Raw genomic sequence first — 22,347 nt, forward strand, 5'->3', positions numbered from 1 at the left:
TCAGAAGGTATTATGCATTTTTTTTCCTTTGGCCATGCCATGCAGCATGTGGGATCTTAGTTCCCCAACCAGGGATCCAAGCGCGGAGTCTTAACCACTGGACCACCAGGGAAGTCCCAGCACTGTCATAAGGTATTGTGAATAGAGAACCAATATTATTTGCTGATGAACTGCATTAGGGATGTGGGATAAGGGGAGGCAGGAATCAAGGAAGACTCTTGGGCAATTTTTAGCCTGAGTCAATGGATAGATGGTGATGCCACTTACTAAAGCAGAAGGAAGAAACATGTCTGATTATATGAAGTTTGGGATGCCATGAGTCACCCAAGTAGAGATGGTAAGTATGGATGAGTCTAGATCTTAGGGAGAGATCTGGTCTGAAGGTGTTAACTTTGGAAATTACCAGCATTTAGATGTTGCAGCTCTGCCTAGGATCACATAGGGAGAAAACATGGATGGAGAAGAAAGCCAGGAGCAAGGTCTGAGCTCTCCACCATGCAGAGATGGGCAGAGGAGGGGAGCGAGACAAGGAAGGAAAAAGGCTCTGGGTACAGTTCTGATGTGCATAATTGGATTAGTCATTTTCAATGTTCTACAGTGAGCACAAGCAAGGAGTAGACCTTCCCCTTTGATGTGCAGAACTTTTGACACAGAGCACTGCCTATAGAAGCACTTAATAAGTAAGCACTGGATGAATGAATGAAAGACACAATAGCCATGAGTATTAGTGTATCTATTATTCTGGTACTGAAATTTTGTGGCACTTCAATTTTATAAAATGCCTAATGGTTATCTGTACGAGTAACTTACTCCTTCAAATGAATAGCAGCACCTTCGATGAACAGAGCTCTTAACTGTTCTTGCACCATGAACTCTTGTGGCAGTTTGATAAAGACTCTAATTTTAAATGCATAAAATGAAACCAATTATACTGAAAAAGATATGAGTATTAAAAAAACAAATTAGCAATAAGGTATTTATAGGTGCTTCTTTATTAACACATTAAATAACAAGATCTAGTGGCGAGAGAAATAACTGGTGGTGGGTAAAGGAAAGGGTGGATTCAAGGGAAGGATTCACTGTAATTCCAAAGCAGTGAAGTGGGTGAACAAATTCAACACCGCCACAACATTCATACTACGATACAAAAATATCTGTGACTTCTGCGAGATGCCCAGTTCGATCCCTGGTCGGGAAACTAGATCCCACATGCATGCTGCAACTAAGAGTTCACACACCGCAACTACAGATTCTGTATGCCGCAACGAAGATCCTCCGTGCTGTAACTAAGACCTGGCACAGCCAAAATAAAACTAATTAATTAATTAATTTTTTTAAAAAGGTCCCTTTCACTTGTACCCTCACCCCTACTTCCAGGTTAAGTTCTATTTTTAAAAAACATCTTTTTTCTTTTTTTTTTTTTTACAAGAAGAATCATATAGTATACCAAATGTACAACCTTTATGGAAAGCAATTTACAATATCTATTACATTTAAAATAAGCATGCCCTTTGGCTCAGCAATTCCACTTCTTATAATTCACCTTGAAGAGATAGCCCCACACACGAGCAAATAAATATGTAGGTGGATGTTCACAGCTGACTTGTTCATAACATCTGTTCACTCAACAAGTAGCTAGTGTGAGCCTACTGTGGGACAGGCACTCTTCCAGGTGCTGAGGATTCAGCAGAGAACCAAACAGACAAATTTCCTGTCCTCATTATCTTCCAGGGGTAGATACAAATAATGAACAAAATAAAAAGTAACCTCTACTGTAAAGTACATTAGATGGTGATGAGCACTATAGAGAAGGGGGCTAGAGAAGGCTGGGAAATGTTCTTTATAAATACCATGGGGGAGGAAGACCTCACGGAGATGGGGACTATTGAACACTTGAAAGGGTTAGGAAGCAGGCTTGTGTATATCTGGGGGAAGAGCAATGCTGACAGAAGGCAGAGCATGTGCAAAGGCCCTGAGACGGGAGGATATCTGGCATGCTTGAAGAAAAGTGAGGCGGCCAGTGTGGCTGGGGCAGCATGAGCAAGCGGGAGCGCTATAGGTGAGTATAGACAGGGGAAACACCGCAGGGTGGGGGTCATCATTTAAGGCCTTGTCGACCACCTGTAAGGACCTTGGCTTTTATGCAAATGAGACAAGAATCCACAGAAAAGTGGCCTGACCTACTGCACATAGGAAAAGGATCCTTCAGTTGAGAACAGACTTGAGAACCGAATGTTGGGTAAAGGCAGAAGCGTGGAGCCAAGCGGGGAGGCTGAGCTGGTGCTGACACAATAGATGTGGAGAAAAAGAAAGGAGCCTGAGATGACTCCAAGCATTTTGGCATTAGCAACACGAAGGATGGAATTCCGTGAATTAAGATAGAAAACTTTAAGAGAAGCAGGTATGTGGGAGGAGCTCAGGAGTTGGGCTTTGGACGTGGAGATGGCTTCCACACATCCTTGTAAAAGGTTGGATTCAGAAAAATAGAAAAGTTAGAAGCAATTTAAATATCACTAATAGGGACGGATTAAGTAAATTATTATATATTGATAAATAGCAGTTACAAAGAATGTGATATAATCATGCTAGTATGAAAATTTGTGACATATATGAAAAAGCAAGTTGCAGAATGGTATGTAGTATTTTAATAATATTATATTTATGGGGCTTCCTAGGTGGCGCAGTGGTTAAGAATCCGCCTGCCAATGCAGAGGTCACGGGTTCGATCCCAGCTCTAGGAAGATCCCACATGCCGCGGAGCAACTAAGCCCGTGCGCCAAAAAAAAAAAAAAAAAAAAAAAAAAAAATTATATTTATGCATAATCTATGTATGTAAATATGTGCATGTATATGTTAGTTTATATGTTCAGAAAAAAAGTGGAAGAATACACACCAAATAGCTAATAATATTTATCCAGGGAATGGGATTGGCAGAGGGGAGAATGGAAGATATGTATTTTACTTTATTTAATTTCTAAACTGTTAGAACTTTTCAAATGAAGAACATGTATTATATATGTAATATAAAAGCTAACAAAGATTGAAAAGTTTTAAAATGTTTTAAATAATGCTTGGTTCATATGTAAGCACTCTCAAACCCAGGCACATTTCATTAGCTGTTTTTTCTGGGGTGGGGGGTTGGTTTTTTTCTTAGATTTTATTGAAGTATAGTTGATTTACAATGTTATGTTAATTTCTTATGTACAGCAAAGTGACTCAGTTATAAATATCTATATATTGTTTTTCACATTCTTTTCCATTATGGTTTGTCACAGGATAGTGACTATAGTTTCCTGTGCTCTACAGTAGGACCTTGGTGTTTATCCATCCTGCATGTAATAGTTTGCCTCTGCTAACCCCAATCTCCCATTCCTTCCCTCCCCTACCCCCGCCCCCTCACCCTGGACAACCACAGGTCTGTTCTCTATATCTGAGTCCTGTTTTTGTTTTGTAGATATGTTGATTTGTATCGAATTTTAGACTCCACATGTAAGTGATAGCATATGGTATTTGTCTTTCTCTTTCTGACTTACTTCACTTCGTATGATAATCTCTGGGTCTATCCATGTTGGTGCAAATGGCATTATTTCATTCTTTTTCATGGCTGAGTCATATTCATGGCTGAGAATACTCCACATCTTCTTTATCCATTCATCTGTCAATGGACATTAAATATTCTTTGAAGTGAGGCAGAAACTTTGTGATTGCAGCACTTGACTGAAATAGCAAGCACCCTGAGATACAGGGTAGGTGGCGGGGGTGGGGGGCAAGTAAAAGAGTGAAAGAGGGTACGTGGAAAGGGGAATGGAGGAAACAAGGCAAGGGATAGGCGTATTTCAGAGATCGAACACTCAAGCTGGGGTGGTACTCAATCTCTAGACGTGTTTTTGTTTGGCGAGCACAGTGCTTTTCAATTTTTTAAACAGGGATGTCTTTAGGCAACTTGGGAGCTCTCCAGTTTGCCAGAAGCACCCCCCCGCCACCACTCCCTAAGGCCTAAGACCTCCCACCCAGCCTAAGTCATACATTGCTGTGACTGCAGGCAATGACTTCTCCACCCCTACACTAACCTGCACTGGGCTCTTACTCTGGGCTGGGAGTGCATTGAGTTCTGCCTGGTGCTCTCTTGGGCTCGCAGGTAATGCCGGAAGATTAAGAGCGTTAATAATGTTTCCCATGAAATCTGCACGTCTCATCTACCTCCCTTTTAGCGACATTCATTTTCTCAGACATGTCAATAAAAACTAAAGTGGCCAGAATAGCACTGTTTTAGTTCATACTTAACGTTGTAAAAATGTGAACTGTACAAATCAGCAGGCAATGGAACCCTGACTTCGGATTTAATTTTGACAGTTCCCTCTTTCCCTGGACTGGTAAGACCTCTGCTTAAGTACAGAGTACCACAAAGATACCAAAACCCAAATCACTATTAAAATGACTGCAACAGGGAAAGACAGAATATAACAACATGACACACATGACTATGCAAAGTAGGTTCTGCTGGCAAACACATTCTGAAGGCAGGGAAAAGAAACCTTGGCAGGTAAAGGCCAAAGTAAAAAATAAACTCAGCGTCTCTTTTGCCAAGCATTTTTCCGCACATTGAATAATATCCATTCTAAGATGACTTTAAGTGGCTATTAACATTATTTGTGGAATGAGTGATGAATGAATAAACAAATAAATGCTCTACATGTGGCATCTTTTTATCTCAATGAAAAGAGAGCCCTAAATAGTTCTCAGTGGAATTTTTTTTTCAAAGTGGGTTTCAGGATCTAATTATGGCGCCTAAGCTGATGTTTGGCCCTCGGAGTTGTGAGTTTGAAACATTGAGCTAAGAGAAACTTTACTACGAGTTCTGAAAGGGAAAAGGCCATAATGTTTAATCACATGTCTCTAGGGAAAAAAAAAAATCTTGAAAACGTTCTATTTCTAATAATCATGGAACATACATTGCCTTTTAAGATTTGTTTCTCGGAACAACAGAAATCACTTAGTCTAGGGGAACACGGTGTGGCTTAATTATTTTTTTTTTCTTTTCTAGATTCTCTGCCAAGAACTACAGAGCAAAACGAAATGACAGTGTGGGAGACAGCTGCTAAGTAATCTCTTTGTTGTATTTCTGATAAGATAGCGACATCATTTCTGTTGCTAACGTATAGCTGTATTAGTTCTGAAATAAGCTATTATGGTTTTTTTCCCCTCAGTGGACTGCAGCTGCAATAAGTAATACATCATTTATAATTGTTAATGTGTATCCCTCCAAAAAAAGTTTGCTCCTTCTCGCTTAAACTTTTAAAGACCTGAGCTCCCTGCTTAAGTGTGACACCACTGCCTGATTTGCATACATAATTTGATATTGATGGAGTACCTTCCACGGGCCAGTGCTGAGAGTTTAATGAATAAGAAGAGAAGCAGATGAGGGCTTCTCAGCTCTGAACTCTGAAAAATAGGACATTGAAAAGAAGGAGACTTGGAAAGTTGGCCTGAAAAACAGGAAGAGCACGGATGTCAAGGGTGAAGAGCATGTTTAGAAGGAGAACTCACTTGTGTTAAACGCTGTACAGAAGGACCAAAGTATTCACTGGCTTTAGCCAATAGAGGGGACTGTTGAACTTGGTCACAGTGGTTTCAGCGGAGTTACTAGGGGCAGAAATAAGATCACAGTGGACTGGAGAGGACTTGGAAATGAGAGGGAGAGGGGTGACTGCAGCTTAAATGCAGAGGATCAGACAGAGATCACTGATACAGTTGGGTCCCCAGCAAGCAGAAAGGGGCAGAATCCAAAGCCATGGTGGAAGGATCTGCCAGAGGCGGGGCGGGGAAGCAGCCCCTTCACCTCTGTGATGACAGGAGGAAGGCGTCATGGCAGCAAGTTGGGGTCGGGATGGAAAAAGTTATCCTCCGGTGTGGAATTTCTGCCGCCATCTTGCTTTGCCCTGAGGAGAAAACGCCGAGCACAGCAAAGCAGAAGGGTGGAAAGTGCCCACATCCGGACTTGAACCTCGAATTACCGGAATTACTCATTTTGAGATCGTCTCCACCTGAAGATTGTGTGGGCAGAACCCTTAATGATACAGTAGGAAAGGAGAACTTGTGTGGAAGGATATGCATGTTTAAACCATTTTGAGAAAAAGATGGCGGCGAAGTAGAGAGACGTGGAGTGCATCCCTCTCCACAGATGCATTGGGAATGCACGGAAGGACGCAGTCATTCCCACAGAGAACCAGCTGAACACCAGCAGACGGCCTCGGACACCGGAAAGGGCTGCGGAGAACCTGACATAGCCGACTGAATATTCGTCTAATCCAATACTTGGACATTAGTCTGAGGCTTGGACAGTCTTCTATAAACACCTCTATCACCAGAACAAGCAACCCCAAAAGCTTGGACAACCATGAGGAAACAAAGAAACACCATGCAGGCAAAGGAGCAGGAAAAAAACCCACAAGACCAAATAAATGAGGAGGAAATAGGAAAAATGCCTGAAAAAGAATTTAGAGTAATGATAGTAAAAATGATACAAAATCTCGATAACAAATTAGAGAAAGTACAAGAAACAGTTCATAAGAACTCAGAAAAACAAACAGCAATGGATAACAAAATAACTGAAATTAAAAATACTCTAGATGCCCTAACCAGCAGAATGACTGAGGCAGAAGAACGAATAAGTGAGTTGGAAGATAGAATGGAAGAAATAAACGCCACAGAGCAGGAAAAAGATAAAAAAATAAAAAGACTAGAAGACAGCCTCAGAGACCTCAGTGATAACCTTAAACGTACCAACATTCGAATTATAGGCATCCCAGAAGAAGAAGAAAACAAGAAAGGGTCTGTGAAAATATTTGAAGAGGTTCTAGTGGAAAACTTCCCCAACATGGGAAAGGAAATAATGAACCAAGTCCAAGAAGCACAGAGAGTCCCATACAGAATAAACCCAAGGAGAAATACACCAAGACACATATTAATCAAACTAACGACAATTCAACATAAAGAAAAAATACTAAAAGCAGCAAGAGAAAAGCAACAAACAACATATAAGGGAAAACCCATCAGGATAACAGCTGACCTTTCTACAGAAACTCTGCAGGCCAGAAGGGAATGGCAGGATATACTGAAAGTCCTGAAAGAGAGAAACCTACAGCCAAGAATACTCTACCCAGCAAGAATCTCATTCAGATTTGAGGGAGAAATCAAAAGCTTTCCAGACAAGCAAAAGTTAAGAGAATTCAGCACCACCAAACCAGCTTTACAACAAGTGCTAAAGGAACTTCTCTAAGTAGGAAACACAAGAAAAGGAAAACACCTACAAACACAAACCCAAAACAATTAAGAAAATGGTCATTGGAACACACATGTCAATAATCACTTTAAATGTAAATGGATTAAATGCTCCAACCAAAAGACACAGACTGGCTGAATGGATACAAAAACAAGACCCTTCTATATGCTGCCTACAAGAAACCCACTTCAGACCAAGGGATACATATAGACTGAAAGTGAAGGGATGGAAAAAGATATTCCATGCAAATGGAAGTCCAAAGAAAGCTGGAGTAGCAATACTCATATCAGACAAATTAGACTTGAAAGTAAAGACTATTAAAAGAGACAAGGAAGGGCACTACATAATGATCAAGGGATCCATCCAAGAAGAACATATCACAATGGTAAATATCTATGCCCCCAATATAGGAGCACCTCAATACATAAGGCAAATGCTAACAGCTATAAAAGGGGACATTGACAGTAACACAATTATAGTGGGAGACTTGAACACCCCACTTACATCAATGGACAGATCATCCAAACAGAAAATAAATAAAGACACACAAGCTTTAAATGACACATTAGACCATCTCGACTTAATTGATATTTATAGGACATTCCATCCAAAAACGACAGACTACACTTTCTTCTCAAGTGCACATGGAACATTTTCCAGGATAGATCACATCTTGGGTCACAAATCAAACCTCAGCAAATTCAAGAAAATTGAAATCATATCAAGCATCTTCTCAGACCACAGCGCCATGAGACTAGATATCAATTACAGGAAAAAAACTGCAAAAAATACAAACACATGGAGGCTAAACAATTCACTATTAAACAACCAAGGAATCACTACAGAAATCAAAGAGGAAATCAAAAAGTATCTAGAAACAAATGACAACGAAAACACAACAACCCAAAACCTATGGGACGCAGCAAAAGCAGTTCTAAGAGGGAAGTTTATAGCAATACAGTCCTACCTTAAGACACAAGAAAATGATCGAATAAACAACCTAACCTTACACCTCAAACAACTAGAGAAAGAAGAACAAAGAAACCCCAAAATGAGCAGAAGGAAAGAAATCATAAAGATCAGAGCAGAAATAAATGAAAAAGAAAGGAAAGAAACCATAAGAAAAATAAATAAAACTAAAAGCTGGTTCTTTGAGAAGATTAACAAAATTGATAAACCATTAGCCAGACTCATCAAGAAAAAAAGGGAGAAGATGCAAATCAACAGAATTAGAAATGAAAAAGGAGAAGTCACAACGGACACCTCAGAAATACAAAACATCATGAGAGACTACTACAAGCAACTATATGCCAATCAATTGGATAACCTGGAAGAAATGGATACATTCTTAGAAAAATACAATCTTCCAAGACTGAACCAGGAAGAAATAGAAACCATGAACAGACCAATCACAAGTACAGAAATTGAGGCAGTGATTAAAAATCTCCCAACACACAAAAGCCCAGGACCAGATGGATTCACAGGCGAATTCTATCAAACATTTCGAGAAGAGTTAACACCTATCCTTCTCAAACTCTTCCAAAATATTGCAGAAGGCGGAGCACTCGCAAACTCATTCTATGAGGCTACCATCACCCTGATACCAAAACCAGGCAAAGATGTCACAAAAAAAGAAAACTACAGACCAATATCACTGATGAATATAGATGCAAAAATCCTCAACAAAATACTAGCTAACAGACTGCAACAGCACATTAAAAAAATCATACACCACGATCAAGTGGGGTTTATCCCTGGGATGCAAGGATTCTTCAATATACGCAAATCAATCAACGTGATACATCATATCAACAAATTGAAGGATAAAAACCATATGATCATTTCAATAGATGCAGAAAAAGCTTTTGACAAAGTTCAACATCCATTTATGATAAAAGCTCTCCAGAAAATGGGCATAGAAGGAAATTACCTCAACATCATAAAAGCCATATATGACAAACCAAAAGCCAACATTGTTCTCAATGGAGAAAAACTGGAAGAATTCCCTCTAAGAACAGGAACAAGACAAGGGTGTCCACTCTCACCACTGTTATTCAACATAGTTTTGGAAGTGTTAGCCACAGCAATCAGAGAAGAAAAAGAAATTAAAGGAATCCAAATTGGAAAAGAAGAAGTAAAATTATCACTCTTTGCAGATGACATGATACTATATATAGAAAACCCTAAAGACTCTACCAGAAAACTGCTAGCACTCATTGATGAGTTTAGTAAAGTAGCAGGATACAAAATTAATGCACAGAAATCTCTTGCATTCCTATACACGAACAACGGAAGAGCAGAAAGAGAAATTAAGGAAACTCTCCCATTCACCATTGCAACCAAAAGAATAAAATACCTAGGAATAAACCTGCCTAAGGAGGCAAAAGATCTGTATGCAGAAAACTTTAAGACATTGATGAAAGAAATCAAAGATGACATAAACAGATGGAGGGATATACCATGTTCCTGGATTGGAAGAATCAACATCGTGAAAATGACTGTACTACCCAAAGCAATTTACAGATTTAATGCAATCCCGATCAGATTACCAATGGCATTTTTCACAGAACTAGAGCAAGAAATCTTACGATTTGTATGGAAACGCAAAAGACCCCGAATAGCCAAAGCAATCTTGAGAAGGAAAAATGGAGTTGGTGGAATCAGGCTTCCTGACTTCAAACTATACTACAAGGCCATAGTGATCAAGACAGTATGGTACTGGCACAAAAATAGAAAGGAAGATCAATGGAACAGAATAGAGAACTCAGAAGTAAGCCCAAACACATATGGGCACCTTATCTTTGACAAAGGAGGCACGAGTATACAATGGAAAAAAGACAGCCTCTTCAATAAGTGGTGCTGGGAAAATTGGACAGCAACATGTAAAAGAATGAAATTAGAACACTTCCTAACACCATACACAAAAATAAACTCCAAATGGATTAAAGACCTACATGTAAGGCCAGACACTATCAAACTCCTAGAGGAAAACATAGGCAGAACACTCTTTGACATACATCAAAGCAACATCCTTTTTGACCCACCTCCTAGAATCATGGAAATAAAATCAAGAATAAACGAATGGGACCTCATGAAACTTAAAAGCTTTTGCACAGCAAAAGAAACCATAAACAAGACTAAAAGGCAACCCTCAGAATGGGAAAAAATAATTGCCTATGAAACAATGGACAAAGGATTAACCTCCAAAATATACAAGCAGCTCATGCAGCTTCATACCAAAAAAGCAAATAACCCAATCCACAAATGGGCAGAAGACCTAAATAGACATTTCTCCAAAGAAGACATACAGATGGCCAACAAACACATGAAAAGATGCTCAACATCACTCATCATCAGAGAAATGCAAGTCAAAGCCACAATGAGGTATCACCTCACACCAATCAGAATGGCCATCATCACAAAGTCTGGAAACAACAAATGTTGGAGAGGGTGTGGAGAAAAGGGAACTCTCCTGCACTGTTGGTGGGACTGTAAGTTGGTACAGCCACTATGGAAAACAATTTGGAGGTTCCTTAAAAAACTACAAATAGAACTACCATATGATCCAGTAATCCCACTCCTGGGCATATACCCAAAGAAAACCATAATCCCAAAAGAAACTTGTACCATAATGTTTATTGCAGCACTGTTTACAATAGCCAGGACATGGAAGCAACCTAAATGCCCATCAACAAATGAATGGATACAGAAGATGTGGCATATATATACAATGGAATATTACTCAGCTATAAAAAGGGATGAGATGGAGCTATATGTAATGAGGTGGATAGAACTACAATCTGTCATACAGAGTGAAGTAAGTCAGAAAGAGAAAGACAAATATTGTATGCTAACTCACATATACGGAATCTAAAAATGGTACTGATGAACTCAGTGACAAGAACAGGGAAGCAGATACAGAGAATGGACTGGAGAACTCGAGGTATGGGAGGGGGCGGGGGGTGAAGGGGAAACTGAGAAGAAGCGGGAGAGTAGTACAGACATATATATCCTACCAACTGTAAAATAGTCAGTGGGAAGTTGTTGTATAACAAAGGGAGTCCAACTCGAGGATGGAAGATGCCTTAGAGGACTGGGGCAGGGAGGGTGGGGGGGAATCGAGGGGGGGGCGTCAAGGAAGGGAGGGAATATGGGGATATGTGTATAAAAACAGTTGATTGAACCTGGTGTACCCCCAAAAAAAATAAAATAAAATAATAATAAAATAAACCATTTTGATAAGTTAAAAAAAAAAAAAAAAAAAGTTATCCTCCATCCTCATCCTCACTGTCATCATCAACAGTGTCCAGTAAAATTGAAGAGGGGGGCAGGAAGTAAAAGACATTGTTGCTTTGGTGACTTCTATTTTCTTAGAGAAATGGGAAGCGAGGCCATCTGCTGAGAGTGACAGAGAAGAGGTGGGGCAGGAGCCTGAGGTGAGTGCGGAAGGCTTGAAAATGTTTCAGGGGGAACCAGGAAGAAGCTGGCGGTCCAGAGGTCCAGCTGGGATGTGTATACTGCTTACGTTGTTCACACTGCAGGCGCTTCACCCAGCTGAGCATAAAGCAGGAAGATGGAGAGTCGGGTTGCCAGGTAGGAGTAATGGAAGGACAAGGGGGCCAGGAAGTTGAGGGCCTCGCTGAGAGTGTGATGGACCGGAGGATCCAGACCAGACAGGGACAAGGAGGATCACGGTCTGAGAATAACACAGAGAAAGGAGTGGCGGTCTTGATGAAGATGACATCAGGTGTAATGGGACCAGCACTAGACCCAGGCCAGAGGGGACCCTGCCCTGGGCCCTGTTCCGGCTCTTCTCTGGCTGTACCCCTCTCCACAGAAGGAGCCTGCAGGACCAACAAGATGTATCCACCCCTACATCATATATCCTCCACATTTCAGACCACATTAGGTACCTGGGACCCTAGGATTCCCTGCCCAAGCAGCCCTAAACGCACTTTCCGTGCCTGTGTAGGTCTCCTCCTGAGGGTCCATCCAAAGGGTGGCTGTTTGGAGAGGTCTTGTGGATTAAGGTCGGATATGAGGGCTAGGTGTCCACACAAGTGCCTGTGAGGCTCCTTATCAAGTGGAGCAGAGCAGAGACAGAGGCCAGCTCTCCCCCGTGCCATGGGTGTCCCATGTGGATCTCCCAGGAACCGATGAGTTCCAAATCACAGCTTTGCTTTCGAGGTCATTATTACAGAATAGTTGTTAAGGTAGGAAGATAAAACATATTTTATGTAATAGTTTACCTTGATTTATAATTTTCATATCTATAGACATATAGCATGTGGGCTTCTGGTTGCACCTTGCCCCAGGCCCTGCAAATGTTGGGGGTGTGTCTGAATGGGTAAGAGGCTGGAGTAGGAATTATTAGACTTCTGAGTCAACATGGCAGGGTTGCTGAAAATTCTCAGTCTGCTGCAACATATAGAAATAACAAAATATCTTTTTAAAAATCAAATAAGCCTTGTACTGTTTATTCTCTACCTGCATATCCCCCAACCCATCCCTTGCCTTGTTCTGTGCCCCTCTGGGCCATATTACCTGGGCTCCCTTGCTGGTGCCTTCCAGTGGGTTTAGCCAACAGAAGTTATCAGCAAGAGATAGAAGAAAAGGAGGAGAGAGAATGGGGTATTTCTTTCCTGCTCCCTCTCTGCCTCAGGCCTTTCTTCTGGTAGTGGCTATAACTTCCCTCCAAACTCAGCTTCTACCCTCCTCCAGAGCTCCAGCTATCCCTGGCCTCCAATAATAACGCTCCCTCCCTTGTCCCTTCAGACTGGGAGTGGTGACAGCTTCCTAGTCTCCGGTACCTCAAATGACCTTGCTGGATTGCTTATTCCTGCCCATACTTCTGTAAATAGTTTCTTCATTAAAACCTCTTGAATTGAAGTATCTGAGTGATGCCCTATTTTCTGCTGGGGCCTTTACTGATTGAAACCATTTTGGAAAACAAGTCAGGAAAGTCTATGAATAGAAGAGGATCATAAGCCCACGGTGCTAAGTGATAACTATGACTTTGTGGCCACTGTGAGGATGGGGTGGGGCAAGTGCCCGAGAGACTGGAGGGGTCTGAGGTTTCTATACCTGCAAAGCGGAAAAGACTGAATATGCCCCACGGATATCAGGGGTAGGGTGGGGTGAGAATAGTTCCATTTTTTTTCTGTTAAGGTCAAGACCCCACATTACCTGTGACTAGAAATGAAGATAAGATGCATATACGTGACTAGCATCTGAGTTTGCATTGCACGTGGGCACAGAAATTTTTACTTCTCTGCAGTAGGATTCCCAAGCCATGCTTAATTTATGACTTGTTTCAGAGCTAAGAAACTCATGCGTCTGGGATTGAGGAGATCTCAAAACCACTCTTCAGAGAACCCTAGTAGAACAGATCCACAGGGGAGGTAAACTCTCAAGAAAAGAAAATTACAAAATATGCAAGGATATGCAGCATCACTAAATGCACTCTGACAAGTGAGACAATTCACATCTGAGGAAACAGCTGTAATAGAACACTGAAAAAAGACTTTTTAAAATCCTTAAGTCATCATAATGGAGGGATTAACAGCTATCAAACCAGACTATGAAATCAGAAGGGTGTGAAAGAAGAGGTAGAAATGAAAAGAAACCAACAGAAAATCTTGGAATGAAATAATATAATTAGCAAGTTTCATACAGCTTAAGAGAGATTTAATGAACTAGAAGGCAAAACTAAGAAAATCTCCCAGGCTGCAGTAGAGAGAGATAAAAAAAAAAGATGGGAAAACTGAAAGGAAAATTAAGGAGACAGCTATAAAGGGAAAAATTAAGGAGAAGATGTAAGAGAAAACACTGACATTAAAGAAGTTTCAAAACGAGAGGAAAAATGGAGAAGAAAAAAATTTAATGCTACAAATATCAGATTAAGGGAGAAAAACAATATGACCACCTCACATGTACAGGACAAAAAATTCAAAAAAGTCCAACACCTATTTACAAATGAAAAAGTTGAGCAGATCTGGAATATAAAGGAATTTTTTCCTTCCACCAATACTGTATAGCAATATCATATTAAATGGTGAGACTTAAAAGCATTTCCATAAAAAGCTAGAAACACAACACAGATGCCCGCTACCATCCCTACCACTCAGTGTTGTATCAGAGGTCCTGACTCATGGAGAAGAATTATTTAAATGTGAGATTTTAGAAATGGTCCATTTGGGACTTCCTAGGTGGTGCAGTGGTTGAGAGTCTGCCTGCCAATGCAGGGGACATGGGTTCGATCCCTGCTCCGGGAGGATCCCACATGCCACAGAGCAACTAGGCCCGTGCACCACAACTACTGAGCCTGCACTTTAGAGCCTGTGAGGCACAACTATTCAGCCCATGTGCCACAACTACTGAAGCCCATGCTCTGCAACAAGAGAAGCCAATGCAATGAGGAGCCCGCACACCACAGTGAAGAGTGGCCCCCACTCGCCACAGCTGGAGAGAGCCCGTGTGCAGCAACGAAGACCCAACACAGTCAATAAATAAATAAATGTTAATTAATTAAAAAAAATAAAAAGAAATGGTGCACTTCCTGGTAATGGTCCAGACATTACCAGGACCAAAAAATGGTTCTGCTAAGTGAGCAATCAGCTAAAGTAATAGAGATGAAGGTCCTTGGAACTGAGAGGGTGAAGAAACTGAAAATCTAAAGTACCGGGTAGCACCCGGGATGAGGTCAGGGCTTCGAGTTTGGGAAGAGGCTATATGTGATATAGGAGACGTGGAGCTTGATGGATGACAGCGCCACGGACCAGACAGCAAACCAGTCAGGTGGCAGGATGATCAAAAAAGGAGGGTCTACTGTAGGGTGGGAAATGTTGGTCTCCAAACAACATTGTGCTTCTGAAGCAGTGTTCCCTCAAAAGAGCAACTGGGCAAAGCTCTTGAGGAAGAGCTGAATGTCAGCTAAAGCAAGAAGGAAGATGCAATGTTCCACCGATCAGTTAAGGATGTAGGAAAGTTCATTTACAATGAAAAAGGATTCCAGGGATGTCCTTGGAAAGCCTGAGTGAGGGGAAGAGTAGAGACCGAGTCAGAACAAATGAATACGCATGAGACACCTAGAGAGAGTGGAGGGGCTTCTGTTTATCACGGAGATGGGGCTGGGAGTCTTATGGGATTAGGTACATGGAAGACAAAGCTCTCTCCGTTAGTCTGCTCCAGCCTGGATACTGGCTGGAGAGAATCCATAATACGTGTTAAGAAATGGAACAGATGGCCTCTTGGGGGTTACAATGGGAAGAAATAAAAAAAATAAACTCTGACCTCCAGATCAGATCCATTAAGTATTAACTGAAGACTTCTCATTTGACAGTGCCCTTCTACTGCACTGCAGTCCACCCTTATATGTACTCAACACAGGGATATTCTCATTTACCAATACTAGAAATCTAGAGACATTAGGATACGTCATTAATGAATGTATCTGGAACAAACACCAAAGTCTTAAATACAATAAATATTTAGTAGGGCCCTGTAGACTTGGAATCTGTAAGTGTTTAATGGTTTAACCTTATACTAAAGCTACTTGAGATATTTTATTTTACAATTTCAACAAGGAAATTGTTTCCTATTTTGCATAATTAACCTTAGAGAAATAGATTTTGGAGACCAACATCTCTGTTGTTCACTTAGCTTAGCTGTCCCCCAACAGCAACTGTCTCCATTACATCTGTCTTACCATTTCCCCTGATGCAGAACACGGCACGTGCAAGTCTTAGGAAGCAACCCTGTCAATAAGGAACAAGTACCAAAACAAGCAAGGATTGGCATCTGTTAGCCTATGAATCTGGACTGTTAATTATGTAAGACAAACACGATGTATTCAAGAAAATAGTACCCATTCATCCACTTTTTTTTCAAAATGAAAAAGCACTACATTTAATTTGTGGTTCTCTGCATTTTAAATAGGCAACTCAATGAAGCAATAAATGTGTTCATAATGAATAGGTTTTTCTACATAGGGAACTCTTAATGGCAGGAGCATAGCTGAAGATTTAACCTGGTGAACATAAAAGTAAACAACAGAACACATGGCAATAATTTGAATTGGCCAGAAAATGATGTTTTGGTTAAAAAAAAAAACAAAGAGTCACTATTGTTGAGGGTAATTTTTAGGTTGTGATATAAATGCATCATTGTGTAAAAAGAAAAGATGGCTGTAATTAAATTACCAATATCTAAAAACAGGTCCAGTTCTCTGTGTATCCTGCCTGTCTCCTCACATAACTGTGATGCTTGGCCACTCTGGTGAGCCCCTGTAGCCTTCCAGTCTTCCCTGTCTTCTTCCTCACACTGTTCTGTTTTCTTCTCCTTTGATCCAAACTCCCACTGCTCTCCCTCTCCTAAACCTTTCCAGTGGGCACCATGGAACTTCCGTTTCTAATTAAACTATCCTACATCCTAACTTCTTTAGCTAATGCTCACTCTACCCTATGCCTTAATTGAAACTTGGTTCTCTGTTGGAGACATAGCTTCCCTCTACCTGTTCTCCAAATCCCCTTCCCTCCTTAGTCTTCCGGAACCTCACTACTGATTTCTGCTGCTCTATCTTCAACCTTTTCTCTCTATGGGCTCTTCCCACAGAATTAATCTCAAATCTCAATCAATCTCTCTCTCTGTCTCTCTCTCTCTCTGTCTCTCTCTTTCTCTCCCCGCCCCCCGCACCTACCACACCTTTTTCTATCTTTCCCCTCCTCTCCTCCACCCACCCTCTCCCCTCTCCTCTCCCTCACTCTTCCAGCTCTTGAAGCCTACTGCTCCACTGACATTGTTCTGGATACAGTCGATGACTCAACTACTTCCTTGTTGCTAAATCTAGAAGACCCTCTTTATCATTTCACTGACTTTTTGACAACACTGGTCATCACCGACCCCTCCTTCTTCCTCTATCCCCTTGGTCTCAATGACCACATAGCCCCTGGATTTTCTTAATTCTCTGGGCACCTTTGTCAGCCATCTTTGCACAATCTCCTTTCTTTATCCCCTAAATGTTGGTACTCCTCAGGGTTCTCTCTTAGATGCTCTTTCCTTCTTGTTTAAATCTTTCTCTCTGTGGGATTTCGCTCACCCTATGTTTTCAGTTACCATTTATATGCTAATAACTCTCAAATCTGTGTCTCTAGTCCAGATCTTCCTCCTCCGCTTCAGAACCACATATCCAAATGCTGACTGGGCATCTCCCCTTGGATAGCTTGGAGATGGCGCAATGGAATTCATCCTCCTCCTTTTATAACCTGTACCTTCTGTTTTCCCTCTGTCAGTGAACATTATCATTACTCTCAGCTGCTAAACCTGAAACCTAAATTCAGTCTCTTTAAAAAGAATTTTTAATTGAAGTATAGTTGACTTACAATGTGTTATTTTCAAGTGTACAACAAAGTGATTCAGAGAGAGAGAGAGAGATATCCTTTTTCAGACTCTTTTTCCATTATAGGTTATAACAAGATATTGAATATAGTTCCCCGTGTTATACAGTAGGTCCTCGCTGTTTATTTTATATATAGTAGTGTGTATTTGGTGATCCCAAACTCTTAATTTCTCTGTCTTTATCAACCCCTTTCCTCTTTGGTAGCCACGAATTTTGCTTTCTATGTCTGTGAGTCTGTTTCGTAAATAAGTTCATCTGTTCATTACTTATGTGTGGAATCTAAAAAAATGATACAAATGAAGTACATTCAGTCTTGATGCCTACTCTCCCCTCAATAACCACACCCAATCTATTCACCTGGACCTGTAAATGTCTCCACACAAATCTCCCTTAAATGTGTCCACATCTCTCCAACACCTTGTCCATACCCAGCCAAGGTCCCATCATCGCTCAATTTGGTTGCCATGGTAACCCCTAGCCGGTCTCCCTGCCTCTAGACCTCCACACTCTACAGCCAGAGAGATCTGTCTAAAATGCAATCTGATGTCACATACTTGACTTAACCCCCCGGGATCCCCCATTTCCCCTGGGGTGGGGGTGGGGTCCCCACACCTGGACTCACAAACTTCTTCACGACCTGGCTACCATCTTCTAGTCCAGCTTCATGTATCACCATCCCTCTACTCTGTGCTCCTGTTACAGGCGACTTCTTTTATTTCTGCAGTGAAGTCATGATCTCTCGTATGGGGACCTTTGTACATGCTCTTCCATATACCCAGAGCAATCAAGCTCTCTTTGCCTGGCTAACTCTTACTCATCCTTCAGGCATTACCAGAGACATTAATTCCTCCTGGAAGTCTTCCCTAAACAGGGCCAGGTGCTACAATATCACCTTGTGCTCGTCCCATCATGGCACTTACCACACTCTATGGGAATTATCTGTTTCACTGTAGGAGACTGTTAGTTCTGTGGGCAGGGCTCACGTCTGTCCAGTGCACCATACTATCCCTGTACCAGCGCAGACCCAGTACACGTGCACTAAACCAGTTGTTCTCAAACTTTTTGGCTTCAGGATTCCCTTAAACTCTTAAAAATTGAGAACTCCAAAGGCTTCTGCTTACGTGCATTAAATCTATCAATAGCTGCCATACTAGAAATTAAAACTGAGAAAAATTTAAAACATTAATTAAAAAATAAGCTCATCACATTTTAACACAAATATTTTTATGAAAACTAAGTGAATTTTCCAAAACAAACCAAAAAAATAATGATAAAAGGATTATTTTGCATTTTTGCAGGTCTTTAAAAGTCTTCATAAATTACAGCTAGATTCTCATATCTACTTCTGAATTCCCTTTGTGGCTTTATGACTGTAGTAGTGTATAAAGAAAAATACAGCCTCTCACACAGATATGTAGTTGAAAAGGCAGGAGTATTTTAACAGTCTTTTCATATAACTGTAGATATTCTTTTTTGATATCACACTATAACTCAATAAGTGGTAATTTCTTAAAGGCTAGCTGCAATGTATAATTTGAAACCATATCAATTAACTTTTCATACTTTGCTACATTAAAGTCCTTTGGTGTATTTTACACTTTCAATGGATCTTTTACCCAACCACGATTCTGTAACATCACGCATGGGCTAGCTGAGAAATATTAATTCACTGAGTTACATGGATCTTCTAAATGTTAACACATTTCATTATACAATATTTTAAAAACTACATTTGTTAATATCACCACCGAATTCATCAGAAAAGTCTTTAAGTACTGGAAACTGTCAAGCTCACAGTGGTGGACACAAGTTTCCCAAATTTTAATTTTCACTTGAAAGCTCGAATTTTAGCATTGGCAACAAATGCTGTCACAGTTGTTTTCCTTGAACTGACAGGCTCACTTCGTTCATTTTTAAGAAAATGTCAACGAAATACTCAAGTCTAAATAACCATAGTTTGTCTGTCAGTCATTCTTTCAAATAAAAATAGTGTTCCATGAAAACAGCGGCCAGTCCAGATCTCAACTGAAACAACTGTGCAAGCGCTTTTTCTGGAGACAATCACTGTGCCTTGGCATGTGACAGAATTGCAGTAAGGATACTTCCCAGACTGTGAGAAAAGATGTGCACTTGAGAATTACGATTTAATAAAACAATTTTTTTATTGCTCCATCAAGGGTGTTCTTAAGTGAAACTGACTTTTTTTTTTTTTAAACTGCGAGGGCAAGGTGGTGAAGAGAATAGCGATTACCAGTACAATTTGGTGCCACTGCCTTAATTTATGCTAAAAACAGGTGAAATGATTCATGCGGTGTTACCTACCACAGATTTTGCATCATCAATGCAAATGTCAACAGAGTGAGACAAGGCAAACAGCGTTTTAGCGTTATGAAAATAGTTTTGACCTCACAGACCCCTTGGGGCCGGGGATCACACGTTCAGAACCTCTGGGCCGGATGAATGAATACAAGGAAGGAGACGGCAAGCCAGCTTGGGTGCTGGTGACCCCGCCGCCCGGCACTGGCCCTCCCAAACAGAAATCCATCCTGAGCACCTCCTGCCTGGCTGACTCCTCTGCTCTTTACTCTCGGGCTTCTAGTTGCTTCCTCCCACCCCAGGTGTTGACATCTGGGCCTTAATAAAGCCCTGGTTGGAACCTGATTTCCTGGTTTCATTTTTGTTATTTCTGGGACCCGCCTTTGGGGGTCTCAGGCCCCATGATGAGGAGTAAGGTAAACCCTCCTCGGTATTTTTCTGGACCATTCTGGGGTGTACTGGCCAGATTCACCTCTTGCTATCTCTGTGTCCTGCACTGTGTGTGTGCTGGAGGAAGGCAGTGAGGGAGGGGAAATATAGGTTTAGGGATTTGGTACAAACTGATATTGTTTAGGAAAGTATCTAACTTTGAAAGTAAAACAAAACTGCTTTGCTGTTTTACTTCTTGCAAGATAAGGTGAACTATTCTTGTACTCTCACAGATGCGGGTCAAATAAAAACCTTCATCTGGTCAGTGAATACAAGCTGGAAGAAATAACCAACATATTGCAGTTTTAAAGATGTGTGCTCATCCATTTCTCTCCCATCAGTACCTCCTGAGTACACATCAGGAGTTCAGCCAAGTATGAGACCTTGGTAAATGAATCTTTTAAACATGAAAGTTGGAGTTGGGCCTGCACAGAACAAGATATCATTTCCTGAAAATAGCTTTCAGCAAACAGCAAATTAATTTAGAAGCAAATTAGTATAATTTTCAAGGTGGTCCTTTCTATTGAGTAACTCATTTTTATCATTTACACAAGAAATGCTTTCTTCTCCTTGCATACCTCATATATTACTTTTTTGAGTAATTTAAAAAAAATTTTATTGGAGTATAGTTGATTTACAATGTTGTGTTAGTTTCAAGTGTACAGCAAAGTGAATCAGTTTATATACATATATATATCCAATCTTTTTCAGATTCTTTTCCCATATAGGTTATTACAGAATATTGAGTAGGGTTCCCTGTGTTATAGAGTAGGTCCTAGTTATCTATATAATATATAGTACTGTGTATATGTTAATCCCAATCTCCTAATTTATCACTTCCCCCACATTTCCCCTTTGGTAACTGTAAGTTTGATTTCGAGATCTGTGAGTCTGTTCTGTTTTATAAATAAGTTCATTTGCATTTTTTTTATTAGATCCCACATATAAGTGATATCATATGATGTTTGTCTTTGACTTACTTCACTCAGTATGATCATCTCTAGGTCCATCCATGTTGCTACAAATGGCATTATTTTGTCTTTTTTATGGCTGAATAATATTCCATTGTATATATGTACCACATCTTCTTTATCCATTCCTCTGTTGATGGACATTTAGGTTGCTTCCATATCTTGGCTATTGTAAATAGTGCTGCAATGAACATTGGGATGCATGTATCTATTTGAGTTATGGTTTTCTCTGGATACATGCTCAGGAGTGGGATTGCTGGATCATATGATAGTTCTATAAATATAGTTTTTTAAGGAATCGCCATATTGTTCTCCATTGTGGTTGTGCTTTTGCATACCTTGAACTAAAATTTCCATATCAGCACAACTACCTCCTTGCACTTTGAACAGTCAAGCTGCATCATAGTAATGTATTTGTATCAAAAAAACCCTTCAATATTTTCCAAGAGTTGATGATAGAATGAAATGCCTTTCCTGCCATTCTGCAGCTCTCCTGCAAGTACAGCTCAGAGGGGGAACTTTTGGAAGACTTCTCATGCTGCCCTGGCAGCGAGGGGCACTGTGGTGAGAAAGCAGCACTGTATGGGATGATAGGCGCTGAAAGGCACGGAGTCTGTGCTCCGGGGACAAGCAGGCTGAAGGTGGATGGGCACTGGAGATGGAGGCCACCCAGGAGCCCTAGTTCCAGTGGTGTGTCTCTGGGACAAGGGATCTTGAGGGTGACTAACTTCCTCTTCCATCACAAACAGGAATATGCTGAAGTCCAACATGAGGCTGGCCTCGGTCTCCCCAGACACTGAGAAGCTCTGATCTTGAGTTCTGAAGGGAGGTGGCCTGGGCTTGAATGCTGGCTCCATCACTTACAAGCTGACTGACCCTGGGTAAGGGACTTCTCTAATCTTCAGAGCCCTCCTTTAGAAAACAGAGAGAGAGCATGTACCCATCTCCTGGAG

At 40.9% G+C, this 22,347-nt stretch overlaps 1 protein-coding gene across 6 annotated transcripts in view; it reads right to left on the reverse strand.

Moving 5' to 3' along the window:
* The window catches only part of EFCAB11 (EF-hand calcium binding domain 11), a 289,500-nt gene that overhangs the window by 175,153 nt on the left and 92,000 nt on the right, over nt 1–22,347 (reverse strand). The gene's annotated exons all lie outside the window — the stretch shown is intronic.

The sequence above is a fragment of the Hippopotamus amphibius genome, chromosome 4, assembly GCF_030028045.1.
Source record: "Hippopotamus amphibius kiboko isolate mHipAmp2 chromosome 4, mHipAmp2.hap2, whole genome shotgun sequence".
NCBI classification, from domain to species: Eukaryota; Metazoa; Chordata; class Mammalia; order Artiodactyla; family Hippopotamidae; genus Hippopotamus; species Hippopotamus amphibius.